Here is a 19,705-nt window from a genome sequence, read left to right on the forward strand (position 1 = left end):
TTTAGGACAGGAAGTGAAGGAAGGTCTTGTATCCAGTTCAAGCCCCAGTGGGATTGAGGGCAGCAGAACAGAATCACCTACCTAACGCCCTCTCTCTCTCTCTCTCTCTCTCTCTCTCGTATGGAAAATGCCCCAGGCCAGTAATGACAGCTAGGGTCAGGACCTCCGTTTTCCATCACATCTGCTATTGGGACGGGGCAGAATTTGCTGAACGGGGTTTTGTGACTTTAAACTGGCCCATTTGAGCTGCTAGCACAGCACAGGCAATCTGGTTCTGGTGCCTCGTGGGGGCAGCGGGGGGGCCTGGCTGGGACCCATATTTCACTGCATGTAGCCGGCAATGGGGGTGTTCCTGACACGGCGAAGGTTAAAATTGCCCTTCAAAGCGGTGCCTGAGAGAGGTTGGAACCAGCTAGCGGGTCCTACGCCTGTGGGGCGCAGGGGCTGTTGAGGCCTGCCGGGCTCCCCATCTGATGCGCGTGAAGTGCTGTGTGTCCTGTTTGTGCCATCTAGTGGCCAGGCTGCCTGGGTGGAGGGGAAGCACCCGCTGGAGGCTGCCCAGGGCACTGACCTTGCCGGGATGCTGGTGATGTGACCGAGGGGGTGTGGGGGTGTCCCATGGGTGGGAATGGGATGTGGCTGCGGAGCCCCAAGTGGGGCGGTGTGAAGCCAGCACCACATGGGGGGCTGTGCGGAGGGGACGAGGCAGCTTGCAGGAGCTGAGACAAAGGAGTGAGGCAGAACAGCACTGAGGCGTGCTGAGGGGTGGGAATGGGGGGAGAATTGCTATGGCAACGCATTGCTGACAGCCAGATCCGTGGGGGTAGCTGCTGGGCCTGCAGTCTGAGCTGCTCACAGGAGAGAGGAGCAGGCAAGGTGGGATTGCAGTCTGGGGCCCATCACGTGCTGACCCCTTGCTAACGCTTCCCCCCACCAGGGCTCTGCACCTCCATGTGCCCCCTCAGAGCACAGCTGGCCGGCTTCGTGTAGTGAGTGCTTGGGCTGGCGGGTGGGCACCTGCAGCGGGACGCCCCGCAGGGCCAGAGGGAGAGCTTCGTGTGGGCATCTGTGTGTCTTGTCTCACACTCTGACCTCCACGGGGCAGGGCACCACCTCGATGCTTGACTGGCGACCTGTCTGCCCACCCTGCTCTCGTTGAAGCCTTGAGCTGCAGGGCCGGCCCAGCCAGAAGGGAGCCAGTCTCCTAACGCTTGCTTCACTGCAACTAGAGAATAGATTGTACCCCCTCGCTCGTACGCAGGGCCACTGAACCCTCTGGCCAGGCCAGTCCCTTCAGCGCTGCCTAGAGCTCCCTGGAAATGCCTTGATCCCCGGGGTGTGGCCCGAAGGTGTGCCCTGCTGGAAGTGCCTGTATTGTAATGGGAGGTTGGCACTTTAAAGAACTGTGCCACTCAGGCTGCTAGTGCACTAGCAACCAGCGGAGAAGGGGTGAAATTAGAGTGACCAGACAACAAGTTGAAAAATCGGGACGAGGGTGGGGGGTAATAGGAGCCTATAGAAGAAAAAGCCCCAAAATCAGGACTGTCCCTATAAAATCCGGGCACCCTAGGTGAAATATTTCTGAAACTACCCTTCGAGACCAGTCCTCGCCAGGTGCATCCTGGGCCCCATGAGTGAGTGAAGGAGACAAGATAGGCCTGTCTACACCACAGGTAGAACCGGATCAGGCAGCCCACTTCCAACGTGGCTGTGATTTTACAGGAGCTGGGACCTTCGCCATCATCTGCACTCTGTGCGAAGCCTTGGCTGTGAGCCCCTGGCAGGGGACGAGATAGGAGCTAACAGAGCACCCCCACCTCTGTGGATTGATCAGGGTGGAACTGTAAACCTCTGTCTTTTACACGACACATTTCAAAGGTTAGTGCTAGGTATTGGTGTAAAAGGATCCTTTGAACTAGACCCTTCCCCCTCTCCTTCTGTAGCCAGGCCAGACTGATACCGGAAGGAGCCAGCCCTGCTCACAAAGGAACCAGCGATCTCCAGGAGCTGCAGATTGCTGGGACTATTATGGGGTGGAGCACTGGTTGTTGTAACACCCGCAGGCAGAGTTCAGTTCGCACTGGGGCGATTGAGGCAGGGTAGGAGTGGAAAGCAGACCATGTTGCTCTACCTGGACCATGTGCTGCTGTCTTGCCTCTCCATGGATGGCCCAGCCAGTCGCATATGCCTGGTCCTGTGCATGGGCTGTGTCCCCTCCTCTCAGCTGTGAATCTGGGGTAAAGAGCCAGGGGAAGGTTCCTAAAAGCCTGCTCTGTCCGCAGCCTGGCGTGTCCTACCCAGTTCACTCCGATTTGGGCTGGCTTCGGCTGCCAGGCCGCTGCATGGCTCCAGCAGGCTTAGAAACCTGAATCCGGTTTAAAATGGATTAGCCCTTTGGGTGAAACGGTGATATTCCCCAGGGTACAACCTGGACTGTTGAACACCTGTGTCCCTTCAATTCTCCAACCTGGGGTGCCTTTTACACTGCTTCGCTCTGAGAGCAACCACGCCTGGTCTCTCTCTCTGTCTCCAGCATGTGAGTTACTCCCAGCTGTATTCTGAGTGCTATAGCCAGCCACCCATGAATTATACTGCAGAGCAACACCAGCAAACTCCCACTCCCCGATTTGTCCCCAGAAATGTGTGTCTTGTACTGGCCCGCTCTCTCCTGCTGGACAATGAAAGCTCATAGAAAGTCCATCCTTTTATTAATAGAAAATGATGTGTGGAAATCCTGTTCTCCCGAATGGAGGTTCCCAAACTCTTCAGTCCAAACGCACTGGTTTAGATAAAATAAAACAAGTGTGTTAACTACTGAAAGGAAAAGGTTAAGTGATTACAAGTAATGAGGCATAAAAATCAGAATTGGTTTAAAAAAATAAAAAGTGAAATGCAGCTAATATCTAACTTGACAAGCTAAATGAGTTTAAAGTAGGGCTATCGATTAATTGCAGTTAACTCACACGATTAACTCAAATTAATCACGATTAAAAAAAATTATTCCAATTAATTGCAGTTTTAATCGCACTGTGAAACAATAGAATACCAATTGAAATGTATTAAATATTTTGGATGTTTTTCTACATTTTCAAATACATTGATTTCAGTTACAACACAGAATGCACAGTGATCACTTTTTATATTATTTTATTACAAATATTTGCACTATAAAAATGATAAAAGAAATAGTATTTTACAATTCATCTCATACAAGTACTGTTGTGCAAACTCTTTATCATGAAAGTGCAACTTACAAATGTAGATTTTTATTTATTTATTTATTTATTTATTTTTTTGGCTACATAACTGCACTCAAAAACAAAACAATGTAAAACTTTAGAGCCTACAAGTCCACTCAGTCCTACGTCTTGTTCAGCCAATTGCTAAAACAAACAAGTTTGTTTATGCTTACAGGAGATAATGCTGCCTGCTTCTTATTTACGTCACCTAAAAGCGAGAACAGGCGTTCGCATGGCACTTTTGTAGCCGGCATTGCAAGTGTTTACGTGCCAGCTATGCTAAGCATTTGTATGCCCCTTCATGCTTTGGCCACCATTCCAGAGGACTTGCTTCCCTGCTGATGATGCTTGTTTTAAAAAAAAAAAAAAATGTGTTAATTAAATTTGTAACTGAACTCCTTGGGGGAGAATTGTATGTCTCCTGCTCTGTGTTTTACCCGCATTCTGCCATATATTTCATGTTATAGCAGTCTCGGATGATGACCCAGCACATGTTGTTCGTTTTAAGAACACTTTCATTGCAGATTTGACAAAACCAAAGAAGGTACCAATGTGAGATTTCTAAAGATAGCTACAGCACTCGACCCAAGATTTAAGACTCTGAAGTGCCTTCCAAAATCTGATCGGGACCGGGTGTGGAGCATGCTTTCAGAAGTCTTAAAAGAGTAACACTCTGAAGCGGAAACTACATAACCCGAACCACCAAAAAAGAAAATCAACCTCCTGCTGGTGGCATCTGACTCAGATGATGAAAGTGAACATGCGTTGGTCCGCACTGCTTTGGATCGTTATCAGGCAGAACCCGTCATCAGCATGGACGTATGTCCTCTGGAATGGTGGTTGAAGCATGAAGGGACATATGAATCTTTAGTGCATCTGGCACATAAGTATCTTGCAACGCCGGCTGCAACAGTGCCATGCAAATGCCTGTTCCCACTTTAAGGTGACATTGTAAACAAGAAGTGGGCAGCATTATCTCCTGTAAATGTAAACAAACTTGTTTGTCTGAGTGATTGGCTAAACAAGAAGTAGGACTGAGTGGACTTTTAGACTAAAGTTTTACATTATTTTATTTTTGAGTGCAGTTATTTTTTTGTACATAATTCTACATTTGTAAGTTCAATTTTCATGATTGAGATTGCACTCCAGTACTTGTATTAAGTGAATTTAAAAATACTATTTTATTTTTACAGTGCAAATATTTATAATAAAAAATATAAAGTGATCACTGTACACTTTGTGTTTGTGTTGTAATGGAAATCAATACACTTGAAAATGTGGAAAACTTCCAAAAATATTTATATAAATAGCATTCTATTGTTTAATAGTGCGATGAATCGTGATTCATATTTTAAATTGCTTGACAGCCCTAATTTAAAGCAAAAGGTCTCTCACTGCATGCTTTAACAGTCTTGCTGGCTGGAATCCTTTCAGCCAGTACTCCTCACCCAGTCTAGTGTTCTCCTCTTCCTTCAGGTGGTGTTGATAGCAAGAGCAGAGAAAAGGGAGGGGTAACTTGTGGCATTTGTTCCCCTTCTTACACTTTTCCTTTTCTTTGAGAATCCTCTCAAGCTGGGGTTCAGCAGACAAAAAGGTTGTGGGGATGGGAACTTCCAGCTGTTTCTTGGCAGGATGTAAACTTCTTGCTCACACTCTTTTCCCTGCCAAGAATGGCCACTGAACCGGGTGGTGATTAATTTGATTTAGCTGACGCCCAGCTGGGGCATCAGTTTGCCTTTTGTCTCTGAGGAACCAATTTGTGGCTGCTTTTCTAAATTTGCATCATGTCTCAGCAATGTCATAGAGTGGAATCTTATAACTTTACATACGTTGCCACATACTTTACTAGGACAATAATGATCAGCAAATTGAGTTTTCAAATGATCCCTCATAAGGCATACTTTGTACAAAATTTAACATAGCTTTGTACAAGGGGTGACATAGGAGCACAGACTATCACAGAAATGTCCCCAGTGTAGGCCAGACCCTGAGCCTGAGTGAAGGGAACTTGGAGATCGGGACATGATGTATAAGTGAGAACAGGTGATTTTGGGCAGAGAGCCCCATACCCGGGCCTAACATTTTAGAGGGAGGTTCCTTTAGTTTTGCTGTTCTGCCTTGGTGTGATGGAACAGCCAGACAAAGGGGAACTGCCCAGTTGCCCAACATCAGCAGACATCCCTCTCCGCATCCTGCCCCCCGAGTCCCGGAAGGTTGAGACATGCAAGCCACCTGGCCGTGGTGGTTGTGTCAGACTGACAGCTCAGGCACGTGTTCTCAGTGTGTTGTACCACACCTCATACAATGGGTCCCCTATGGGGCTGGCCTCTAGGGGTATGTCTGCATTGGAACAGGTTGGAATTGGCCCAGGTCAGCTGACTCAGGCTTGTGGGGCTCGAGCTGCCAAGCTACGAAACGAGTGGTCTCAGGCTGGAGCCTGGGTTTTGAGACCCCGTGAAGTGGGAGAGTCCCAGAGCCCCACAATGCTGGAGTACACATCTAGGGAGAGGCGGCCAACCCAGATTCCCTTCTGGCTGAGGATGTGAACAGAGCTGCTGTGCTGGAGTTTTGAAGCGTGGTGTGAATTATGTGCTGCACTTTGCTTTAGCCCCTAATAGCCCTGTTCTGGAACATACACCTGATGGAGGCCTCATGGCCCTGTCTCGCCCCACCCCAGAAAAGAGCAGAGGAGAGGTCCTCCAGGCAGCCTAGAGTGGCTGCAGGGGAACAGCCAATTGGTCCTCCAGGCAGCCTAGAGTGGCTGCAGGGGAACAGGCAATGGGGTAGAAGGGCCATATAAAAGGAAGCAGTAGAGGCAGAGCAGTCAGTTGCTGCCTGGAGCTGGAAGAGGGGATCCTGGGTTCCTGGCTGGCTGAGCAGCAGGGCCAGGGACAGCTCAGTGCAGGCAAGACTGAGCCCAGGGAAGGCTGCTGAAGACCAGGGGTAGCGAAGAAGGAGCTCCTGGCTGGCTGCAAGGACTGAGCCTAGAGCCTCGCCAGACCAATTAAGGGTACCGTGATGGGCCCTGTTGGCCTGGTTACAGACTAAGCCCAGGGAGGGCTGCCGGAAGGACATACCAATGGAGGGTAGTACAATGGGCCCTGCTGGATTGTTACAGAAGGTAGCGTTTCCTGAGAGGAAGCCTTGATGGGCAGTAAAGACTGTATACCCTGGAAGGGGGTTTGCTTCTTGTTCCACCTGCAGACAGCGTGCCTCGGCCAGAGGGCTAAGGCACTGAAGACCTGCCGAAAGAACCATTGGCTGGGGTGGGGCTCTCGCCGAGAGGCGGGTGCTGCCCTGTTGTAAGAACTGAAAGAAGGGCAGGCTCACACCTGACCAAAAGGGGGCGCCCACGAGAGGCAGGTGCCGCCTTGTTCAAAACTGAGTGATTGCAGGCACATATCAGCCAGAGCGGGGGTGCTTGCGAGGGTGGGTGCCGACGCCGTTACAACATCCCTGTCAGTAAATCGGACACAGAAGACCAAGTTATCCTGTGTCATCTTGGAAAACTGGCTGATGTCCTTCCCCAAGAACAAAAACAGAGCTGCTCCTCGGACTGCTGCTCCTTCTGTAACAACACGGCAGAGCGAGGCTGGGAACTCAGCAGAGATGAGGCAGGTCCTGGAGCTTATGGCAGGAAACTTTTTCCCTCCCTTTGGTGGGTGCTTCCACCTGCACGTTGGTGACTCCTGCATTCCACGCTGAACTCAGGGGAATTGTGGAAAATCACTGAGTCGAAAGGTGCCCTGCTGAGACTGCAGCCTCTGGCTATAGGCTGGAGAATGCACGGACAGCGAGAGTGCAAGTTCTCCTGTAGCCCTGTCCTTCACCACTGTTCCCCAGTCCAGACCGGGAGAGAGCGCCTCTACTGGGATTTTTCTCATTGTCAGTCAAGGACTGGTGTAGCTCCATGGCTGATCCCGCCGGTGGAAGAGTTAGTGTAACTCTGGTGGCATGGTGCTGCACTCTGTCTACACTAGTGCTTCCATTGGTAACACTGGTGTAGGCCCACAGTGGGGGGGGAAATCCTAGTGTATACGCTGCCTGGGCAGAGACAGGAGTTCAGTCTCCATGGCATGTTCAAACCTGGCCCTCTAGGCTGAAACTGACAACAGCTGTGGTTGGTTACTGTGACCTGGTCCTGTCCTGTAGGAACTGGACCGAGACCCACAACTCATTTTAGAGAGGCCCCCACGAGCACATTGTTCTCAGGCATTTCTTTCAGTGCTGGTCTGCCTGTCTTAGCCAGAGGGTGTCGCTCTCTGGGGACTAAAGGTATCACCCCCAACATATGCTTCCTCTCTACTGGCCATGCTGAAACCTTCATAGAAAGCTCATGAAGATGGTGAGAGAAGATCAGCTTACGCAGAGTTGATTGGGCTGTCAGACACTTTTGGGGGGTACTTGATGTGTCTGGGGTAGATTGCTACCACCTGCTCACAGTGAGAGAGAGCCCTGCATGTGCCCACCGGGGGAAACCCTCCCCAGCTCCTGCCTGTTGGCAACACGAGGGCTCTGCAAGCCCCACTGTTTCTCAGTGCAGGCTACCACTTCTCTCACACACTTTGTTACACGTAAGTACCCAGTCCCTTATCTTCTGGCCATGCACAGCGTACGCTGATCCGCTGCCTCTGTGAAAGCCGTGCACTCCAGGTCGCTGGTTTCACCTCCCTTCAACCCTATCCTTAGGAAAAAGCACGTAGACGTGTCTATAGTAGAACTTTACTGAACAGAGCTTGAGACAGAGATTCAAATAAAAGCAAGTGTAAGGTTTTGGAACTATTGGTGGACAATAACCGAGCCCCTCTTTCCCAGGCACCCCGCCACACTGGGCGGAGATAGGACTGGCTGGATGACCTGACTGGAGGGTCGGCTCCAACCCAAACAAAGGAAAAAACCTGACCCCAAGGCTTGTAGGAGGTCTGGGGGAATAATGGAGACAGGGTGACTAAAGGCCTAACCCAGGGGTGGGCAAACTATGGCCCACGGGCATATAGCTCTTAGGGCACTGAGAGCCGGGGCCATTTAATGCTTTGTTTGTTGGGAGGAGAGATTTTAGATTTGGAATGGTTATTTTGTTTGTTTAAAACAGTGGTTCTCAAACTTTTGTACTGGTGACCCCTTTCACATAGCAAGCCCCTAAGTGTGACCCCCCCCTTGTAAATTAAAAACACTTTTTTTTGTATATTGAACACCATTATAAATGCTGGAGGTGATGCGGGTTTGGGGTGGAGGCTGACAGCTCGTGACCCCCCATGTAATAACTTCGCAACCCCCTAAGGAGTCCCGACCCCCAATTTGAGAACCCCTGACTTAAAAAAAAATGAAATACCCAACCAACCATACTTATCTCCTCTGTGACACCCCAGGCCTGGATTCTAATATGAATTTATTTATTAAAAAAGGTTTCAGAGTAGCAGCCGTGTTCGTCTGTATCCGCAAAAAGAACAGGAGTACTTGTGGCACCTTAGAGACTAACAAATTTATTAGAGCATAAGCTTTCGTGGACTACAGCCCACTTCTTTGGATGCATCCGAAGAAGTGGGCTGTAATCCACGAAAGCTTATGCTCTAATAAATTTGTTAGTCTCTAGGGTGCCACAAGTACTCCTGTTCTTTTATTAAAGAAATTATAGCTGCTGTAATTGTGTGTCTGTATTATGCTGGTAGATGAAATCAATCAAAGCCGTGATGCTTCCAAGGCGGAGGATACTGCTAACATGGATGTCTTGCAATGCAGGCTGGGTGTAAGGAGGGGAGCTTACTGCAGGTGTCTGCCCTGTTGTTTTGTGGGGAAGCTTCTCATTCTTAAAGCCTTATGTTCACTAGCACTCCCACTGTTGTTACTGCTGGTGCAGCTGCACCGGTGACAGCGAGGGTGGAAATTCCACCCCCAGAATCCTAGTGAAGACAAGGCCATATAAGTGGCCTGGAGGAGAAGTCAATTTCTAGCCACAAAAAATACTCTGAGAAGGGTGTGTGTGTGTGTGTGTGTGTGTGTGTGTGTGTGTGTGTTAAAGGTACCCAAAATAAATCCTTAGCTGGCTTTTTTTTTTTTTAAACAAGGATTTACACAAGCTTAAGTGAATCACTTGCAATGGGCCCGTTTGTAATTGGATATGTCTCAGATGCATGTTAAGAGGGAAATGAAAAGATTGTGGATTGAGTCACAAGGGACAAATGAGCTTAATCCAATATGGCACATCCTGGGAAATCCGACTGGGTATTGGCACAACATCCCACATGCTAACAACAGGGTTTTCTACCTCAACGCCATCCTCCGGAGGGTTCTGGAAGGGTATGTTTACACTGCACGGAAAGACTCGCGCTATGCTGTGGCTGGCCCAGGTCAGCTGACGCGGGTGTGTGGGGTTGGGCTGTGGAGCTATAACATTGTAGTGTAGACGTTTGGGCTGGAATCTGGACTCTGAGACCCTCCCCCTGCTTGGGCCCACGGGGGAGGGAGAAGGATCACAGTACCTAGTCTTCAGCCTGAGTCAACTGACAGGCTTTAAGATTCAGTGCCATGGGCTCTTTAATCGCAGTATAGCCATACTCAGAGGGTCTGTCATGAAAAGGGAGGCTGTGGGCAGATAGAAACATAGGCAGCCACCAGGTTTGATGCTGGAGAGAGATGCCAACAATGGGCAACAGCTGTTGGAGACACACGCCTTTCTGTTGTATGATCTTTACTTAACCAGCGCTGGTCTTAAGTGGCCACACTTAATGGACTCAGCCTAGTTACAGTCATGGTGTTAGGGCAAAAAGGGTAGAGACGTAATGAAGCTAACAATTCTTGTAAGAGAAAGAGCTGAGCTGGGAGCTCGCTGCAGCTGTGCACCCTGTCCAGAGCTCTGATGGGTAGGGAATTCAGGAGTAAAGAGAGAATGCAGGCAGAAATCCAGCAAGAGAGTGGGAGTGATGCAGTTTATTGCACCCAGTGCCGCGTGTATGATTACCTGCCCTATGGGTGGGTGGCGTATGTGTGCATTCGGTGCAGGGAGCTCCTGGCCCTCAGAGACCGCGTACGGGCTTTGGAGACCAGAGTGGCTGAACTGGAGGAGTTAAGGGAGACAGAGAGGGACAGAGATGAGTCTTTCCAGGACACAGCAGAATGGTCCCACCCCTGGTCTGACAGCCTCTGTGCTGTTGAGGAGGATGAAAGTTTCACGGAAGAACATCCAACTGGAGCGGGGGGAAATGATCCCCAGGAGGTGATGTGGTATCCTTTCATACTGAGGATACCTCTCTGGGGGAGGGAACTCCAGTAATTAGGAAGTGACAGGTAATAGTTATAGGCAATTCGATCATTAGAAACATAGCTGGGTTTGCAATGACCGGGAGAACCACATGGTGACTTGCCTGCCTGTTGCAAAGGTTACAGATCTCTTGAGACATCTAGATAAACTTATGTGCAGTTCTGGGGAGGAGCCAGTGGTCTGGTACCTACCTGTACCACATGACATAGGGAAGGATAGGAGAGCAGTTCTGGAGGCCAAATTTAGGCTGCTAGGTAAGAGATTGAAGTCCAGGACCTCCATAGCTGCATTCTCTGAAATGCTTCTAGTCCCATGTGCAGGGCGAGTTAGACAGGTAGAACTGCAGGGTCTCAATGCGTGGATGAGACGATGGTGTAGGGAGGAGGGGTTTAGATTTATTAGGAACTGGGAAAATTTTTGGGAAAGGGGGAGCCTATCCAGGAAGGATGAGCTCCACCTAAACCAAAATGGAACCAGATTGCTGGCACTTAACATTAAAAAGGTCGTTGAGCAGTTTTTAAACTAAGGGCTGGGGGAAAGCCGACAGGTGTGGAGGAGCACGTGGTTCAGACAGAGGCATCCCTTAGGGAAGGATCTATTAATGGAGATTCTCTATGTCCTAGTAAGGACGAGAGTATAGAAGAAGATAAAATACAGGTAGGATCTGATGAGAAACAGTCAAATAAAAAAGAGTCCCATTCAATTCCATCATGTAATGGCACACAGCTAAAAAGTGACAAGTTTTTAAAGTGCTTATATACCAATGCTAGAAGTCTAAATAATAAAATGTGTGAACTAGAGTGCCTTGTATTAAATGAGGATATTGATATAATAGGCATCACAGAAACTTGGTGGAATGAGGATAATCAATGGGACACAGTAATGCCAGGATACAAAATATATCGTAAGGCCAGAACAGGTCATGCTGTGGGGGGAGTGACACTATATGTGAAAGAAAGCTTAGAATCAAATGAAGTAAAAATCTTAAATGAACCAAACTGTATCATAAAATCTCTAGGGATAGTAATTCCATGCTCTAGTAATAAGAATATAGCAGTAGGGATATACACCTCTACCCCGATATAACACTGTCCTCGGGAGTCAAAAAGTCTTACCGTGTTATAGGTGAAACCGCGTTATATCGAACTTTCTTTGATCTGCCAGAGCGCACAGCCCCGCCCCCCTGGAGCGCTGCTTTACTGCGTTATATCTGAATTCGTGTTATATTGGGTCGCGTTATATCGGGGTAGAGGTGTATTACTGACCACCTGACCAGGATGGTGATAGTGACTGTGAAATGCTCAGGGAGATTAGAGAGGCTATTAAAATAAAAACCTCAATAATAATAATGGGGGAGTTCAGCTATTCCCATATTGACCGGGTACATGTCACCTCAGGACGGGCTGCAGAGATAAAGTTTGACACCTTAAATGACTGTTCTTGGAGCAGCTGGTCCTGGAACCCACAAGAGGAGAGGCAATTCTTGATTTAGTCCTAAGTGGAGCACAGGATCTAGTCCAAGAGGTGACTAGAGCTGGACCGCTTGGTAATAGTGACCTGACCATAATATTATTAAATTTAACATCCCTGGGGTGGGGAAAACACCACAGCAGCCCAACCCGGTAGCATTTAATTTCAGAAAGGGGAACTACACAAAGTGAGGTAGATAGTTAAACAGAAATTAAAAGGTACAGCGCCAAAAATGAAATCCCTGCAAGCTGCATGGAAACTTTTTAAAGACACCATAATAGAGGCTCAACTTAAATGTATCCCCCAAATTAAAAAACATAGTAAGAGAACCAAAAAAATGCCACCATGGCTAAATCACAAAATAAAAGAAGCAGTGAGAGGCAAAAAGGCATCCTTTAAAAAATGGAAGTTAAATCCTAGTAAGGAAAATAGAAAGGAGCAAAAACTCTGGCAAATGAAGTGTACAAATATAATTAGGAAGGCCAAAAATAATTTGAAGAACAGCTAACCAAAGACTCAAAAAGTAATAGCAAAAAAATGTTGAAGTACATCAGAAGCAGGAAGCCTGCTAAACAGCCTGTGGGGCCACTGGACGATCGAGATGCCAAAGGAGCGCTCAAGGACGATATGGCCATTGCAGAGAAACTAAATGAATTCTTTGCATCAGTCTTTATGGCTAAGGATATGACGGAGATTCCCAAACTGGAGGCCAAATCTGAAGGAACTTTTCCAGATTGAGGTGTCATTAGAGGAGATTTTGGAACAAATTGATAAACTAAACAATAAGAAGTCACCAGGACCAGATGGTATCACCCAAGAGTTCTGAAGGAACTCAAATGTGAAATTGCAGAACTACTAACTGTCATCTGTAACCTATCATTTAAATCAGCTTCTGTACCAAATGACGAGCATAGCTAATGTGACACCAATTTTAAAAAAGGGCTCCAGATGTGATCCCGGCAATTACAGGCCGGCAAGCCTGACTTCAGTACCGGGCAAACTGGTTGAAACTATAGTAAAGAACAAAATTGTCAGACACAGAGATGAACATAATTTGCTGTGGAAGAGTCAACATGGTTTTTGTAAAGGGAAATCATGTCTCACCAATCTACTAGAATTCTTTGATGGGGTGAACAAGCATGTGGACAAGGAGGATCCAGCAGATATAGTGTATTTAGATTTTCAGAAAGTCTTTGACAAGGTCACTCACCAAAGGCTCTTAAGCAAAGTAAGCTGTCATGGGATGAGAGGAAGGTCCTCTCATGAGTCAGTAACTGGTTAAAAGATAGGAAACAAAGGATAGGAATAAATGGTCAGTTTTCAGAATGGAGAGAGGTAAATAGTGGTGTCCCCCAGGGGTCTGTACTGGGACCAGTCCTGTTCAACATATTCATAAATGATCTGGAGAAAGGGATAAACAGTGAGGTGACAAAATTTGCAGATGATACAAAACTACTCAAAATAGTTAAGTCCCAGACAAACTGCGAAGAGCTACAAAAGGATCTCTCAAAACTGGGTGACTGGGCAACAAAATGGCAAATGAAATTCCATGTTGATAAATGCAAAGTAATGAACATTGGAAAATATAATCCCAGCTATACATATAAAATGATGGGGTCTAAATTAGCTGTTACCACTCAAAAAAGAGATCTTGGAGTCATTGTGGATAGTTCTCTGAAAACATCCAATGTGCAGCGGCAGTCAAAAAAGCGAAGAATGTTGGGCATCATTAAGAAAGGGATAGATAATAAGACAGAAAATATCATATTGCCTCTGTATAAATCCATGGTACGCCCATATCTTGAATACTGCATGCAAATGTGGTCTTCCCATCTCAAATAAGATATATTGGAATTTGGAAAAGGTTCAGAAAAGGGCAACAAAAATTATTAGGGATATGGAATGGCTTCCATATGAGAAATGATTAATAAGACTGGGACTTTTCTGCTTGGAAAAGAGAGATGATTGGGGGATATGATTGAGGTCTATAAAATCATGACTGGTGTGGAGAAAGTAAATAAGGAAGTGTTATTTACTCCTTCTCATAAAACAAGAACTAGGGGTCACCAAATGAAATTAATAGGCAGCAGGTTTAAAACAAACAAAAGGAAGTATTTCTTCACACAACACACAGTCAACCTGTGGAACTCTTTGCCAGAGGATGTTGTGAAGGCCAAGACTATAACAGGGTTCAAAAAGAACTAGATAAGTTCAAGGAGGATAGGTCCATCAGTGACTATTAGCCAGGATGGGCAGGGATGGTGTCCCTAGCCTCTGTTTGCCAGAAGCTGGGAATGGGTGACAGAGGATGGGTCACTTGATGATTCCCTGTTCTGTTCATTCTCTCTGGGGCACCTGGCATTGGCACCTGGCATCAGAAGACAGGATACTGGGCTAGATGGACCTTTGGTCTGACCCAGTATGGTCGTTCTTATGAATTTCCTACCCTGTTGAAACCAGTAAGTTTAAAGAAGGCTGGCCTGTGTGCATGAGGGAGTGCTTTGTTCAGCTGGAAAATGTGAGACCAGGCAGCTCCAGCTAGATGTTGGTTCTGACTAGATACTGGGCCTCATGCCAAAGGGGCGGGAGTTTTAGGTGATTCATAGCGCTTGCATGAGAGGCCAGGCACCAAAGGGCTTTCCAATGGGTTGGGGAGATGTTAAGCACGTTCAGCCCAGGAGTAGCAGGTGCAGATCCCTTGGATGTGAGTAAGAATGGGTTCTGCTTACTCCAGTGCAGAGAATCTACTCTTGACTGCAAGGAAAGTGGAAATAGGAGCTGGATCATGGTCTAGGCAGATAGCTAGTGAGGGAAATGTGGGTCTTGTCTTCTTCCCCTCACCTCCCAGGTGCTTAGAGGTTCCAGATGGGGGAGCACGAATGGAGGAGGGCATGGTGCATCTGTCGCTGAAAAATAAGAAAATGGCCTGCCAGCCTTGTTGTGGCATGTCTACAAACATCTGTGTGTGCTGCTGGCTCTGGCCTGCAAGACATGGGTCAGATTCCACCAACTATGGAGAGCCCCCAGTTTGCTTCACCGAGGGCAATGGCCAGATACTAACCACTTCTAGTCACTAGCAACTTGTAGCCATATTTGTACCAGTGACCTTATGGTGAGAGGCTCTGTGTCCCATTATTTGGCCCCTGTGATGATGGGCTGTTCAAGGAACAAGGCTTCTCCAGCTCCTTGTTCTTTCAGATCCCATCTCCCCACTTGGGGTTGGGCGGGATCATTCACTGCTGTAAGTTCCTAGTGCTCTGCTCAGCAGTGCTCCGGTACACCCCCTTCCCTAGGATATTCTTCCATGTCATGATCTGTTCTGATCTCCTTCAGGGGTTGAGTGGGAGCCACGAAACCTTGGCCCCAGAAAGCCGTGTGAGAGCTGCTGCTCCATCCTCTCTCCCTTTGAGCCTGCTTTGTCTCGCAGCTCAGGTGCACACCCACCAGCTCTTGTTCATTGTGCGTCCTCCTAAGATCCATTGCGCCAGCTATGACAGAGGCCTGGTCTAGACTTAACATTTAGGTTGCTATAGCTACAGCGCTCAGGGGTATGACCCCCCAGCACCTCAGCTGTGCCGGCCTAACCCTGATATAGACACAGCTCGGCTGCCGGCCGAATGCCGCCGGCGACCTAGCGATGTTGATCAAGGACGCGGTCCTACCGCCACGGTAAACCCCCTGCCATCGTTGTAGGCTGGGCCTGCTCTCCGGCCTTCTGCCACCATCGCTATATGTAGTGTAGACATGGCCAGAGCCTGCTAAGAGCATTCGGTGGCATTGCCTGTCTGCTGTTTAGACAGTCCTGCTCCTTGGTCACTGGGGAATAGGAGAGTCTGGCAGGTGACACGGGCATCCAGGTATTAACACCTGTTTCAACCTGTCCTTCCTTTGGTGTGAGATTACCCGTGTAAGGAGCGGGTGCTCCTCCTGCTCCCCTCCAGCCTAGAGCCTGGGGCCAGGCCTGCGTGGCTGTAGAAGGGGGGGTCCCTGCTGCAGCCTGTGACAGGTTCAAGCCTGTGTCTCCCCCATGCTGCAGGACCACCGGGTGAGTGAAACTTCCCCCAGTGTCCCAAGGGCCGCTGCCCCGGCCTGCTGCCCCCTCCCCAGGGCTGGGTACTGAGCCCCCCTGCACCTCTCCCGGGAAGGGGGGTTGGCACGGTGCTGTACTGCAGGCAGGGAGCTGGTTCCTAAGAGGGCTCCCTGGGGCAGCCCCTGTTCACGGGGCAGCGCCGCCCAAGTGCAACCTCTTCCCCCGGGGGGGGGGGCAGGCGGGGCGAGGGGCCCGAGTCCGCACCGGGCGCGAGTCCCGCCGCCGCGTGCCTCAGTTTCCCCCGCCCTCCCAGCGCTCCCCCGCCCGGCCGGGGGCGGGGTGTTGCTATGGGGATGGCGGCGGCCTGGCCAGCGCGGAGGCGAGCGAGCCGGGCCCGGCGGCTGCCAGGTGAGGCGGGGCGGGCCGGGCCGGGCCGGGGCGGAGCCGGGGGCCGGCGCGATCAGCTGGCAGGAAATGGCCCGGGAGCCGGCCGGCAGCCCGGGGCCGGCGTGTCACCGCGGGCGGGGGGCTCGCCTAGGCCCGATCGCTGCGAGCTCCGGGTAAGTGGGGCCGGGCTCGGCTCGGCTCGGCCCGGGCCGCTTTGTGTCGTTCTCCCCGCCCGCCCCGAGCCGGGCCCGCGGCTGCCGCCCGCCACCACCCCCCCGCGCCCGGCCCGGAGCCCCCCTGCGCCCCCATTGCTGATAGGGCAGCGCTCCGTCCTGCTGGGGACCCCCCCTGAGCCCCCATTGCTGATAGGGCAGCGCTCTGTCCAGCCGGGGACCCCCCCTGAGCCCCCATTGCTGATAGGGCAGCGCTCTGTCCAGCCGGGGACCCCCCTGCGCCCCCCATTGCTGATAGGGCAGCGCTCCGTCCTGCTGGGGACCCCCCTGCACCCCCATTGCTGATAGGGCAGTGCTCTGTCCAGCCGGGGACCCCCCCTGAGCCCCCATTGCTGATAGGGCAGCGCTCTGTCCAGCCGGGGACCCCCCTGCGCCCCCCATTGCTGATAGGGCAGCGCTCCGTCCTGCTGGGGACCCCCCTGCACCCCCATTGCTGATAGGGCAGCGCTCTGTCCAGCCGGGGACCCCCCTGCGCCCCCCATTGCTGATAGGACAGCGCTCTGTCCAGCCGGGGACCCCCCTGCGCCCCCCATTGCTGATAGGGCAGCGCTCGATACAGCCGGGCCAGGGACCCCCCTGCACCCCCATTGCTGATAGGGCAGCGCTCTGTACAGCCGGGGACCCCCCCTGAGCCCCCATTGCTGATAGGGCAGCGCTCTGTCCAGCCGGGGACCCCCCTGCACCCCCCATTGCTGATAGGGCAGCGCTCTGTCCTGCTGGGGACCCCCCCTGTGCCCCCCATTGCTGATAGGGCAGCGCTCTGTCCAGCCGGGGACCCCCCCTGAGCCCCCATTGCTGATAGGGCAGCGCTCTGTCCAGCCGGGGACCCCCCTGCGCCCCCCATTGCTGATAGGGCAGCGCTCTGTCCAGCCGGGGACCCCCCTGCGCCCCCCATTGCTGATAGGGCAGCGCTCCGTCCTGCTGGGGACCCCCCTGCACCCCCATTGCTGATAGGGCAGCGCTCTGTCCAGCCGGGGACCCCCCTGCGCCCCCCATTGCTGATAGGACAGCGCTCTGTCCAGCCGGGGACCCCCCTGCGCCCCCCATTGCTGATAGGGCAGCGCTCGATACAGCCGGGCCAGGGACCCCCCTGCACCCCCATTGCTGATAGGGCAGCGCTCTGTCCAGCCGGGGACCCCCCCTGAGCCCCCATTGCTGATAGGGCAGCGCTCTGTCCAGCCGGGGACCCCCCTGCACCCCCCATTGCTGATAGGGCAGCGCTCTGTCCTGCTGGGGACCCCCCCTGCGCCCCCTATTGCTGATAGGGCAGCGCTCCGTCCTGCTGGGGACCCCCCTGCGCCCCCCATTGCTGTTAGGGCAGCGCTCTGTACAGCCGGGGACCCCCTCTGCCCCCCATTGCTGATAGGGCAGCGCTCCGTCCTGCTGGGGACCCCCCTGCGCCCCCCATTGCTGATAGGGCAGCGCTCCGTCCAGCCGGGGACCCCCCTGCGCCCCCCATTGCTGATAGGGCAGCGCTCCGTCCAGCCGGGGACCCCCCTGTGCCCTCCATTGCTGATAGGGCAGCGCTCTGTCCAGCCGGGGACCCCCCTGCGCCCCCCATTGCTGATAGGGCAGCGCTCTGTACAGCCGGGGACCCCCTGCACCCCCATTGCTGATAGGGCAGTGCTCTGTACAGCCGGGCCGGGGACCCCCCTGCGCCCCCCATTGCTGATAGGGCAGCGCTCTGTCCAGCCGGGGACCCCCTGCACCCCCATTGCTGATAGGGCAGTGCTCTGTACAGCCGGGCCGGGGACCCCCCTGCACCCCCATTGCTGATAGGGCAGCGCTCCGTCCAGCCGGGGACCCCCTGCACCACCATTGCTGATAGGGCAGCGCTCTGTCCAGCCGGGGACCCCCTGCACCCCCATTGCTGATAGGGCAGCGCTCTGTACAGCCGGGCCGGGGACCCCCCTGCACCCCCATTGCTGATAGGGCAGCGCTCAGTCCAGCCGGGGACCCCCTGCACCACCATTGCTGATAGGGCAGCGCTCTGTCCAGCCGGGGACCCCCTGCACCCCCATTGCTGATAGGGCAGCGCTCTGTCCAGCCGGGGACCCCCCTGCGCCCCCCATTGCTGATAGGGCAGCGCTCTGTCCAGCCGGGGACCCCCCTGTGCCCTCCATTGCTGATAGGGCAGCGCTCTGTCCAGCCGGGGACCCCCCTGCGCCCCCCATTGCTGATAGGGCAGTGCTCTGTCCAGCCGGGGACCCCCCTGTGCCCTCCATTGCTGATAGGGCAGTGCTCTGTCCAGCCGGGGACCCCCCTGCGCCCCCCATTGCTGATAGGGCAGTGCTCTCTACAGCCGGGGACCCCCCTGTGCCCTCCATTGCTGATAGGGCAGTGCTCTGTCCAGCCGGGGACCCCCCTGTGCCCTCCATTGCTGATAGGGCAGTGCTCTGTCCAGCCGGGGACCCCCCTGTGCCCTCCATTGCTGATAGGGCAGCGCTCTGTCCTGCTGGGGACCCCCCCTGTGCCCCCCATTGCTGATAGGGCAGCGCTCTGTCCAGCCGGGCCAGGGACCCCCCTGTGCCCCCCATTGCTGATAGGGCAGCGCTCTGTCCAGCCGGGGACCCCCCTGTGCCCTCCATTGCTGATAGGGCAGCGCTCTGTCCAGCCGGGGACCCCCCCTGAGCCCCCATTGCTGATAGGGCAGCGCTCTGTCCAGCCGGGGACCCCCCTGCGCCCCCCATTGCTGATAGGGCAGCGCTCTGTCCAGCCGGGGACCCCCCTGCACTCCCATTGCTGATAGGGCAGCGCTCTGTCCAGCTGGGGACCCCCCTGCGCCCCCATTGCTGATAGGGCAGCGCTCTGTCCAGCTGGGCTGGGGACCCCCCTGCACCCCAATTGCTGATAGGGCAGCGCTCCGTCCTGCTGGGGACCCCCCTGCACCCCCATTGCTGATAGGGCAGCGCTCTGTCCAGCCGGGGACCCCCCTGTACCCCCCCATTGCTGATAGGGCAGCGCTCTGTACTCCCATCACACAGTGATTTTGTCTCTGCTGGCCTACTGGGGAGGGCTCCCCGTTCCCGTCTGTGGGTGTGGGCAGGTGCTTGCTCACTGCTAGTCCCCCCGCACTGCCCAGGGTTCG

The 19,705-nt window shown here is 52.5% G+C and overlaps 1 protein-coding gene across 5 annotated transcripts in view; it reads left to right on the forward strand.

The window, feature by feature from the left end:
- ATOSB (atos homolog B) overlaps positions 1-19,705 on the forward strand; it is a 69,977-nt gene that overhangs the window by 12,555 nt on the left and 37,717 nt on the right. The window contains exon 1 of one of the 5 annotated variants that reach the window (XM_042840504.2): positions 16,259-16,405. The exons of 3 other annotated variants lie outside the window; for them this stretch is intronic. The gene's annotated coding sequence lies outside the window, so the exon portion shown is untranslated. One more of the 5 variants, XM_024112310.3, reaches the window with a different exon arrangement.

Source organism: Chrysemys picta, chromosome 6 (genome assembly GCF_011386835.1).
Source record: "Chrysemys picta bellii isolate R12L10 chromosome 6, ASM1138683v2, whole genome shotgun sequence".
Lineage (NCBI taxonomy): Eukaryota > Metazoa > Chordata > Testudines > Emydidae > Chrysemys > Chrysemys picta.